This window comes from Capra hircus, chromosome 2 (assembly GCF_001704415.2).
Source record: "Capra hircus breed San Clemente chromosome 2, ASM170441v1, whole genome shotgun sequence".
NCBI classification, from domain to species: Eukaryota; Metazoa; Chordata; class Mammalia; order Artiodactyla; family Bovidae; genus Capra; species Capra hircus.
The window spans coordinates 33,457,029-33,469,129 of record NC_030809.1 but is presented as its reverse complement, the minus strand read 5'-3'; the positions used below and the strand labels follow the sequence as shown (position 1 = coordinate 33,469,129).

The following is a 12,101-nucleotide window of genomic DNA, read 5'->3' as shown; positions in this document are numbered from 1 at the left end:
AGGGAAGTTTTCAACTATTATCTCCTCAAGGATTTTCTCATGATCTTTCTTTCTGTCTTCTTCTTCTGGGACTCCTATAATTCGAATGTTGGAGCGTTTCATATTGTCCTGGAGGTCTCTGAGATTGTCCTCATTTCTTTTAATTCGTTTTCCTTGTTTCCTCTCTGATTCATTTATTTCTACCATTCTATCTTCTATTTCACTAATCCTGTCTTCTGCCTCCGTTATTCTACTATTTGTTGCCTCCAGAGTGTTTCTGATCTCATTTATTGCATTATTCATTATATTTTGACTCTTTTTTATTTCTCCTAGGTCCTTGTTAAACCTTTCTTGCATCTTCTCAATCCTTGTCTCTAGGCTATTTATCTGTGATTCCATTTTGATTTCAAGATTTTGGATCATTTTCACTATCAATATTCGGAATTCCTTCTCAGGTAGATTCCCTACTTCTTCCTCTTTTGTTTGGTTTGGTGGGCAACTCTCCTGTTCCTTTACCTGCTGAGTATTCCTCTGTCTCTTCATCTTGGTTATATTGCTGCGTTTGGGGTGGCCTTTTTATATTCTGGTAATTTGTGGAGTTCTCTTTATTATGGAGCTTCCTAACTGTGGGTGGGGTTCTATCAATGGCTTGTCAAGGTTTCCTGGTTAGGGAGGCTTGTGTTGGAGTTCCGGTGGGTGGAGCTGGGTTTCTTCTCTCTGGAGTGCAGTGGAGTGACCAGTAATGGGTTATGAGACATCAAAGGTTTTGGACTAATTTTGAGCTGCCTGTATATTGAAGCTCAGGGGAGTATTCCTGTGTAGCTTGAGAATTTGAGTGGTATGTTTTGTTTTGGAACTTGTTGGCCCTTGGGTGGAGCTTGGTTTCAGTGTAGGTATGAAGACATTTGATGAGCTCCTATTGCTTAATGTTCCCTGAATTCAAGAGTTCTCTAATGTTTTCAGGCTTTGGATTTAAGCCTCCTGTTTCTGGTTTTCAGTTTTATTTTACAGTAGCTTCTAGACTTCTCCATCTATACAGCACCGATGATAAAACATCTAGGTTAAAGATGAAAAGTTTCTCCACATTGAGGGACACTCAGAGAGGTTCACTGAGTTACAAGGAGAAGAGAAGATGGAGGGGGTAGTTAGAGGTAACTGGAATGAGATGCGGTGAGATCAAAAGAGGAGAGAGCAAGCTAGCCAGTAGTCACTTCCTTATGTGCGCTCTATAGTCTGGACCACTCAGAGGTATTTACAGAGTTATATGGGGAAGAGGAGAGGGAGGAAGTAGACAGAGGTGACCAGGGGGATAAGAGAGAGGAATGAGAAGGAGAGAGACAAATCCTGCCAGTAACCAGTTCCTTAGGTGTTCTCCACCATCTGGAACACACAGAGATTCACAGAGTTGGATAGAGAAGAGATGGGGTAGAAAAGAGACAGAGGCCACCTGGTGGAGAAAAAGGAGGGTCCAAAGGAGGAGCGAGTGGTCAAGCCAGTAATCTCGCTCTCAGGTAAACTTGGGTAGTGAAGTTTGGGTTTTTAAATGTACAAAATTGACAACAAAAACCTAAGAGCAAAGATTAAAAATCTAGAGTAGAGGTTGGATTTTCAAAAATACAATATTAAAGAAAAGAAGCAGAAGGAAAAAGGAAGAAAGAAAAAAAAACAAGAATTATTAAAACAACAACAACAACAACAAAAAACAAACAAAAAACCAACAACCATCCAAAGACTATATATGGTGTTTGCCTTAAAAAAAAAAAAAAATCCTTTTTTTTTTTTTAGTAGTAATAGTAGGTTATAGAAATAAAAATTCGAGGAGAAATAGAAGACTTAACAATTTAAAAAAAGTTAGAAAAAAAAAGAAAGAAAAAAAAAACATAACAAAAAAAAGGAATGATTTTATTTATTTTTTTTCTTTTTTTTATTTTTTATTTTTTTTTAAATTTTAAAATCTTTAATTCTTACATGCGTTCCCAAACATTTAAAAATAGTAAAAATATATCTAGCCCTTCTCTGATGTTGTGGGCCGTGTGGGATCACTTCCAAGGTGGTTCCCTCTGTTTAACTTCTTCTGTTTGCTGGTTTTTTAGGCTCACTAGTTCAGTCGCGCTGTGGGGAGGGGGGATGCTGCAAACAAATAGCACTGTCATGTGCACACAGTATCTCTGCCCCGCTTGACCTGTCTTTTCTCGCGGTGCACAAACCACTCCGGCTCTACGATGCTCAGCCGGAAACCGTCTGGGGCCGGCCGTAGGCTGCGTGCACTTCCCCGGTCCAAGCCGCTCAGGTTCGGCACTCAGGCAGCCCTCAGAGGCACAGATTTGGCTGGGACTGCGCTTTGTGCTCTTCCCAGGTCCGAGTAGCTCAGGAGTTTGGCGAGCGCAATCGCCGCGGCTTGTCACCTTTTCTGCCGCTGCTGCTCAGATTTCTGCGTGGACCGCTGGCGCCCCCTGTGAGGTAGATTGTGACTGTCCAGCACCCCCAGAAGTCTTAGCAAAGAAGCCTGCTTGCAGTTAGGTAAGTAAAGTCTCTCCGGGTCTGCAATTGCCCCTTTCCAGTCCTTACGGCTCTGGCTGCCTGTCCCCGGCGGGGGATGGTCTGCAGCCGGCTTTTTCCGGTCCGTCCTTTGTTCTGTGCTCGGTCCTGGCAGTGTCTTATGTTCGAGCTTTTCGCGTGGTAGCTATCCCACAGTCTGGTTTGCTAGCCCAAGTTAGATCTTTCTGGTTGCGCGTGGGGCATTCCTGCCCGATTCTTACAAAGCTCTGCAGCCCGCGCCTCCCGCGCGTCCCTGCCCTGCCCCCACTTCCCAATGGTGGATGCAGGCATCTGTGCTGCTTTTCCGCTGGGGGAGTTACTGGTGGGCTTGTAATCTCTTGGTTTTAATTATTTCTTTATTTTTCCTTCCTGTTATGTTGCCCTCTGTGTTTCCAAGGCTCGCCACAGACTCGGCAGGGAGAGTGTTTCCTGGTGTTTGGAAACCTCTCTTCTTAAAATTCCCTTCCCGGGACGGGCTTCCCTTCCCGGGACGGAGCTCCCTGCCCACCTCCTTTGTCTCCTTTTCGTCTTTTATATTTTTTCCTACCTGTTTTTGAAGACAATGGTCTGCTTTTCTGGTTGCCTGATGTCCTCTGCCAGCCTACAGAAGTTGTTTTGTGGAGTTTGCTCGGCGTTGAAATGTTCTTTTGAGGAATTTGTGAGGGAGAAAGTGGTCTTCCCATCCTATTCCTCCGCCATCTTTTCAGCAGTCCTCGACCCTTACTTTTTAATTCAAAAGTTCTGCTAGGTCATTCAGAAAGAGGAAGACAGAAACAGACAGACAGATGACTTTGCTGATGGGAGTGAAAATTTGATGGGAGGGGCCTTCTTTTGTGAAGAGGCAGAGGTGGAGAAAGTCATTGATTTTTACTGTACCTTTTTTTTTTAAAAAATCTCCTGCCATGATGCAGAGAAGGCAATGGCACCCCACTCCAGTACTCTTGTCTGGAAAGTCCCATGGACGGAGGAGCCTGGTAGGCTGCAGTCCATGGGGTCGCTAGGAGTCAGACAGGACTGAGCGACTTCACTTTCACTTTTTGCTTTCATGCACTGGAGAAGGAAATGGCAACCCGCTCCAGTGTTCTTGCCTGGAGAATCCCAGGGACGGGGGAGCCTGGTGGGCTGCCGTCTATGGGGTCGCACAGAGTCGGACACGACTGAAGTGACTTAGCAGCAGCAACAGCCAATGATAAATGAAATAGGAGTTTTGATTTCACTTTCTCCCAACAATAGTTCCATCAATCATAGTCATAATTGAAAGAATGTGAAATTGTTCCTTCACTTGGCAATAATACTTTGAGCATCCACTACATACACAAAACTCACCATATTCCAGGAATATGTAGGCAAAGAAAACAAAGATGATTTTCATTCTTGAGTTGGTTGAAAGTGACAACAGTGATAGCCAAAAACAGGCAAAATTGGAATGAAGCAGGACAAAGTGGCAACAGAAGCACGCAAAGTCTGTAAGGAACTGTAGCTAGAGAAAGATTGAGGCCAGCTTGCAAGATCCTACCTGGAACTGTACACTATAGCAGTTGGTTTTTATTTCAAGGGCGACTGATAAATACTGCCTCTATGCTAATTGTCTTAAGTGAACATCCCAAAGCGTCTGCTTGGTGGCAACATGCCAGGGAGGGAATCTGGAATGACTCTAAAAATATCCGGAATGACTTTCTTCAGATAAAATTCCCAAGTAAGCAAATTTATCCAAAATCTAATAGACGTTGAAATCAATCCTTACCATGAAATATACCTGATGATATTAAACAGGACCAGAAATTCTAGAGGCTATCAGCATGAGAACATTAACCTGAGTATTTTCCAGAGATAAAAATATGCTCACATTTCAACCACTGACCAGCTTATTCCTCTAGCTCCTGTTGCCTGACAAACTTTCTCTTCTAAAATACTTGGCATCATAAACTCTTTTTCTAAAATAGAAGGGGGACAAGAAGAAAGTCAGAAACTATAAACTTCTTAAAATATATGAAACTCTGGAGAGGCAGCCTGCACCTGCAGCTCCAAAAGCAAATGTGTTGAATAATCAGGGATCCCAAACACTAGAGCGACACTAGAGTTATTTACTCAGCTAATCATTATGTGAAATAGAACATTTGATTTCTGCACCAGTTACCTTGAAGTAGATGCACACCTTATTCAATTAAATAAACACCACAAACAAAATCATTTAGTTCAATGTGTGGTTCTTGTTGGTTTTAGTTGCCAAGTCATGTCCAACTCTTGGGACCCCATAGGCTATAACCTACCAGGCTCCTCTGTCCATGGGATTTCCGAGGTAAGAATACTGGACTGGATTGCCATTTCCTTCTCCTGGGGATCTTCCCAACCCAGAAATAGAACCCAGGTCTCCTGCATTGCAGGCAGATTCTTTACCAACTGAGCTATGAGGGAATCCCACAATCAATATTTTTAAGTCACTCAGTCATATCTGACTGTTTGCAACCCCATGACTGTATAGTCCATGGAATTCTTCAGGCCAGAATACAGGAGTGGGTAGCTAGCTCTTCCCTTCTCAGGAGATCTGCCCAACCCAGGGATTGAACCCAGGTGTCCCACATTTCAGGCACTGATTCTTAAGTAAGCACTCAATAAATCCTTCCTTAGGGAACTCTGTCTTTTATTTTTGGTGTACATCCTTCCTGGTACATGGAGATGAGCTCTGCATGACTCAAAATCCTGTTAGGTGATGGCTGCATGTCACCTGCATTCTTAGTGTGTTGTGCAAAGATGCACTATATTCTAAGATCTGATTTTAATAGCAAAATGCCCTCAAGATAAACACGTTAGCATGTTAGTGTAAATATGGGTCTTCAAGAACATGTTAGATCAGGGCATTTTTCCTTTAATTGGTTGTAGAACTGACATCTTAGCCCCTTGAGTGTTAAAGATTTAGAGGAGGGGCAGCAGCCTCAGCTCACTCCCTTTCTCTAGTACTTGCTAGGTGTCTAGACCTCAACTAATTTTTAAAAGAAGCTTTAAATGGCTTCCCTAGTGACTCAGCATTATTTTAAGGTGTATTAAATGTATTTTAGTTATTTGCGTAGCTGTCCTATCTATAACTAGAATATAAGAGACCATGATTTGTTAATTAACTTTGAATTACCTCTGGAATGCAATGTATTTCCTGTACATTAGTAACTTAGCAAACATTGTTTCAAAAAATAGATTATGAAATGAATTAGCTTGTAAATATATTGTGCAAATTTATCCAGACCATGCCGGGAGCCAGCATGAGGAATCCTGCCCATGACAAGGTCATGAGGAAGGAAGCCTGACAAAACACAAGGAGGTGATTAGGCTTCAGGGGTTCCCCCTGGAATTTCCTGAGCATGTACCCCAAAAACCAAAAATATCTGCCGGCTTTTGTACTCTGCTCTTCTGATATTCTCTGAAAAAAGTCAAATCAGGGCTTTAGTCTTCTGCATTTGAAAGGGATGTTTCAGTTAAACCCCTCTGATAGCTCTCTAGCTTGCCTAACAGGTTCCCCGGACCCCTTACAGCTTGTGAATTGCTTACAGCCCCCCAACCGTGAGAGGCACAAAGCTTAAAAGCATCTTAAAGATACAGAGCCTTTTCTAAAGAGCTAAAAATCATATTGGTGACGGGTTTTCATGCCAGGCCTCCGTATTCTTTATCTTTTAGGCACCTGGGAGGATGTTAATCAATGTAAACGGGATATGGAAAAAGATATATAATAGTTTTGATGTTAGCAACACTAGACTTTTGAGTTAATTACTTTTCTCTTTGTTATATATCACTGCACTCCTCTTGTGTCCTTGCTATGTAAGAATATAACTTTATTTAGTGCTTTCTGAGAGTGGCACCAGACTTTGGGAAGATCAACACAAATAAGTCTTCTGGTTGACAAACCCTTATCAGAAAAAAGGCTGTAAAATGTTAATTGGCCCTTTTGGCCAGAAGATGATGTAAATTACCTAAGACTTGTGTATGCAACTAGGTATGCAGAGAGAAGAGCCTGGTGTTGATAAGAGTCTGGGCTGCTAACGCTGCATAACTTTGTGTTACCCGTTGATCTCTCTGTATAATCAAAAAGTATAAAAAGCCTTCTGAACAATAGAGGATGGGGACAGTCGCTGGACTGGTTTCCCCCGTGTCTCCTCTCTAATTTCTGGCTGAATTCCCATCTGGGGCATGGAGGCTCACCATGTATACTTACTTGTACCGGCTTTTAAGATCCACGTGAGGAGGAGCCCAAGGCGGGGCACCCCCTGATATTCAACAGGATGCCAGTGGCCTAACGTAGATGGTGCAAGCTCCTTGTCTGGAACTTTATTGGCTTCCCACATAAACCAAGTTATTCAGCCTTCTTTCTCCACTTAATTTTCCTACTACACTATTTCTCCCTAATCTAATCGTATGTTCTTATATTAATAAACAAATAAGTTTTCCTCGCCTACCCCATCCACGCTTTGAATTTCCCTGGATCCACCAGGGCTGGACCCCGGCAAGACCACACTTCTAAAACATCTTAATCTTTTCCTCACACTATGCTTGACCTAAGGAAACCAGACCTCTGGAAATTAAAAAAAAAAAAAAGTTCAAAATACTAAAAAAACAAATTGGAAACTGATTAGTTTAACACAGTTTTTTTTTTCTTGTTGTAATTTTATCTAGTATACTAGTGAAAGTATCTTCCATATCTGCAACTAAAAAGGCCTTAAAACCAAACCAAGCTTAACCCGGCAATGAGAGTGATGGTCCTTCTCTGTTTACACAGCTTCCCCTAATACTGAATATTCTCTAAAAACATCTCCTGACTCCTTCTCTGTCTTCCCATTTTGAAGAGGAACAAAGACAGATAGATCTTTCTTTTTTTAAGGATTTCTATTTTATATTGGGGTATGGCCGACTAACAGTGTTGTGATAGTTTCAGGTGAGCAGCCAAGGGACTCACCCATACATATACATGTATCTGTTCTCCCCCAGAAAAATCCACCTTTGTGAGCAAGATGGCTAGCACGTGGGGGTTCCATCAATGATCCTATGACATGAATGGCAATCTTTTAACATTTTTTAAAGTACTTTATTTAACATTTTGTTCATTATTTGACTGTGTGGGTCTTCATTGCTGTGTGCAGACTTTCTGTAGTTGGAGAAAGGGACTGTTCTCTAATTGCGGTGCACAGGCTTCTCATTGTGGTGGTTTCTCTTGTTCTGGAGCACAGACTCTATGGTGTGTGAACTTTAGTAACTGTGGCACATAGGATTAGTTCCCCCACAGCATGTGGAATCTTCCTGGACCAGGGACTGAAACCATGTCCCCTACATTGGCAGGCAGATTCTTAACTACTAGACCACCAGGGAAGCCCAGAAATGTTTTTCAAATGTAAAATTTGATATTAATAGTGTTTACTGGTAGCAGGCCACACAGACTCCCCTCATGAATGGAGCCATGTGGCTGTGTTGAGTACATTTGGCAGCAGAATAATGCCCCCCAAAAGATAGCTCAGACAGTAAAGAATCTGCCTGCAATGCAGGAGACCAAGGCTTCTATCCTTGGGTGGGGAAGATCCCCTAGAGAAGGGAATGGCAACCCACTATGGTATTCTTGCCTAGGAAATCCCATGGACAGAGGAGCCTGGCAGGCTACAGTCCATGGGGTCTCAAAGAGTTGGATACGACTGAGTGACTAACACTTTCACAAAAAATAGCATTAAAAGCACAAAAATAGCACACACAAAAATAGTTCTAATCACTGGAATCTGAGGCTACACTACCTTATAGCATAAATGGGACTCTGAAGATGTGATTAAATTAGAAATGTTGAGATGGATATATCCAGTGGACCCAATATAACACAAATGTCCTGGTAAGAGGAGGCTGGAGGATCAGAGACAGAAAAAAAAGATGTTATGACAAAAGTAAAGATAAAAGTAGCAAGAAGCCATAGCCCAAGGAGTGCAGGCAGCCTGTGTGTGTGTGTGTGTGTGACCCCATAGACTAGCCCACTGGGCTCCTCTGTCCATGGGGATTCCTCAAGCAAGAATACTGGAGTGGGTTTGCATGTCCTCATCCAGGAGATCTTCCCAACCCAGGCATGGAACCCCGGTCTCCAACACTGCAGGCAGGTTCTTCACTGTCTGAGCCACCAGGGAAGCCCAAGAATACTGGAATGGGTAGCCTATCCTTTCTCTGGGGGAACCTCCCAACCCAGGAATCAAACAGGGGTCTCCTGCATAACAGGCAGATTCTTTACCAGCTGAGCTACCAGTGAAGCTGACAGGCAGCCTGTAGGAGCCAATAAAAAAAGAAAGTGGATTCTCCCCTAGACTCTAAAAGGAATGTAGCTCTTCTGACCCGTTGCAGACTTCTGGTCTCTACAGTTATAATGAATTGTTATGTTTTAAGTCATTATGTTGTGATAATGGTGATAGCAGCAATAAGAAACTAGTAAAACAGACAAGTCAGGGATAATTTGGCTTCAAATAGCAAGAACTTCAAACCAAACTGACTTATATAGTGAGAAAGTACATTGGTTTGCACATTCGGAAGTGTGATAGGAGCCAGAGGGCATTGTCTTAATAATATCACCAGTGGTGCCACTTAATTCATTCCTGTATCTCTGCTCTGTAGTTATTTCTGTTCTATTGACTTCATCTCTTTTGAGAAGACTGCCAATAGCCATTGGAGTTAAATGCTTCCTTATTGGTTTTCAGCAGTAAAAAAAAAAAAAAGGGGTGGGTGGTGCTTCTCGTCATTATCTACTGCAATGCATGTATGCTTAGTCATGTCCAAATTTTTGCAACTCTATGGACTGTAGTCCACCAGGCTCCTCTGTCCATGGGATTCCAGGCAAGAATACTGGAGTGGGTTGCCATGCCCTCCTTCAGGGATCTTCCCAGCCCGTGGGAATGGTTAAACAAGTTCCAAGGATACCGTGCCCTCGGTCTCAATTCCAGGAAACAAGCGTCTGCTTTTACTCAGTCAGGTTTTTCCTTGCTCTCTAAGGACAGTTGTGTAATAGAAGGAGCAGCAGCAGTTAGAGAAACTCACGACTCATTCTGCCAGGCTCAGATTGGCAGTGAGTCTGGAGTTTTTTCCACCTGGGGAATGGCAACATGCCCAGCATCTTGGCTCATCACACCACCGTCTGGCTTACCTGCCGCAGGTTGCTGAACTCTGGGTTAGATTGACACCAGATAGCCACTTGTGAATCATCCTTGCAAATGGTGCATTTCCTTTGAAAATGGATACATTGTTTTGTGTACATTACTGCATCAAAATCTGCTTCTTCATGTGTGTTTTCCAAGTATCTGATGTGATACTTCTGAATAATTTCCTATGCAACCAGCTCTATAGTCAGGCAAAGTAATACAGAAAGGAAAAAAGATAGAGAGGGTATTCATTGGATATCCTGAGCTACATATACTTTTTGTGAGATATTTAATCTCCCACCTTAATGAATTACTTTTTCCAATCTTATAGAAGGGGAAATTTGAGATATTTAATCTCCAACCTTAATGCCTTGCTTTCTCCAGTCCTACAGAAGGGGAAATTTGAGAACTAAGTTGCAAAACTTGTTAAGCGTCAGAGCTGTTAGGAACCTTCAGGCAGTGTGATTCCTAGGCCCATATTCTTCCTATGTACTCCTAAGGGCCACTCCCAGAGTTGAACATCTGAACAGAGTTCCCTTGTGAGAGTTGCCCCATCCTAACACTATCCTAGAGTTGACTCATTGGAAAAGACTCTGATGCTGGGAGGGATTGGGGGTAGGAGGAGAAGGGGACGACAGAGGATGAGATGGCTGGATGGCATCACTGACTCGATGGACGTGAGTCTGAGTGAACTCCAGGAGCTGGTGATGGACAGGGAGGCCTGGCGTGCAGCGATTCATAGGGTCACAAAGAGTCGGACACGACTCAGCAACTGAACTGAACTGAACTGAACACTATCCTTGTGAGTTCAGATTCACCCCAGAACTGGTTTTAATATACTATATAGAGGCTGAGAAATCTGAGGCCCATCAGATTTTTCCCAAGCTTATTAGAACTAAACAAAGAGATGAGGAAAGATCCTTCTAGATCAGTTCCAGAAGAAACCTAGCATGGATCTAGTGGTTTTTGACCCCTTTGTCTCAGTTCAGTTCAGTTCACTCAGTTGAGTCCAACTCTTTGAGACGCCATGGAGTGCAGCACGCCAGGCCTCCCTGTCCATCACCAGCTCCTGGAGTTTACTCAGACTCAAATCCATTGAGTTGGTGATGCCATCCAACCATCTCACTCTTTGCCGTCCCCTTCTCCTCCCGCCTTCAATCCTTTCCAGCATCAGAGTCTTTTCCAATGAGTCAGTCCTTCACATCAGGTAGCCAAAGCACTGGAGCTTCAGCTTCAACATCAGTCCCTCCAATGAACACTCAAGACTGATCTCCTAAATTCTATATATATGCATTAGTATTAGGATGGACTGGTTGGATCTTGCAGTCCAAAGGACTCTCAAAAGTCTTCTCCAACACCACAGTTTAAACACATCAATTCTTCGGCGCTCAGCTTTCTTCACAGTCCAAATCTCACATCCATACATGACCACTGGAAAAACCATAGCCTTGACTAGACAGACCTTTGTTGGAAAAGTAATGTCTCTGCTTTTTAATATGCTATCTAGGTTGGTCATAACTTTCCTTCAAGGAGTGAAGTGAAGTGAAGTCACTCAGTCATGTCCGACTCTTTGCGGCTCCTCCATTGATGGGATTTTCCAGGCAAGAGTACTGGAGTGGGTTGCCATTTCCTTCTCCAGAGGATCTTCCTGACCCAGGGATCGAACTCAGGTCTCCCACATTATAAGCAAGACACTTTACCATCTGAGCCACCAGGGAACTCCTTCAAGGAGTAAGCATCTTTTAATTTCATGGCTGCAATCACCAACTGCAGTGATTTTGGAGCCCCCTAAAATAAAGTCTGCCACTATTTCCACTATTTCCCCATCTATTTCCCATGAAGTGATGGGACTGGATGCCATGATCTTTGTTTTCTAAATGTTGAGCTTTAAGCCAACTTTTTCACTCTCCTCTTTCACTTTCATCAAGAGGCTCCTTAGTTCTTCTTTGCTTTCTGCCATAAGGGTTGTCTCATCTGCATATCTGAGGTTATTGAAATTTCTCCCTGCAAACTTGATTCCAGCTTGTGCTTCATCCACCCCAGCATTTCTCATGATGTACTCTGCATAGAAGTTAAATAAGCTGGGTGGCAATATACAGCCTTGACGTACTCCTTTTCCTATTCTACTCCAATTCTGTTAAGGGAAACCTGAGTGCAATAACATTGATCATCAGGATTGATTATGGTAATTTGGCTTGCCAGGTGGGCTTATCCTTCTTCTGTCATGGTTTAAGCATTTTCAGAGGATTCATACCAAAGATAGAAAAGAATTACCCTTCAATACCCTTCTGTTTCTGGGAACCTTTCAGAAAGAACATTCAAATTGCCTCAACCACGTGTATAGCTCAGGAGAGCCCAGGCAGCCAGGAGACAAGGTATGAATGGTTTTGACCCTGAATTTTACAAGAGCAGAGACTGATCTTATAAACACTGCATTTCTAGATC

General features: G+C 42.9%; 1 protein-coding gene across 1 annotated transcript in view; it reads left to right on the top strand.

Moving 5' to 3' along the window:
- LOC102181821 (sperm-associated antigen 16 protein) overlaps positions 1–12,101 on the top strand; it is a 1,088,062-nt gene that overhangs the window by 1,038,751 nt on the left and 37,210 nt on the right. The gene's annotated exons all lie outside the window — the stretch shown is intronic.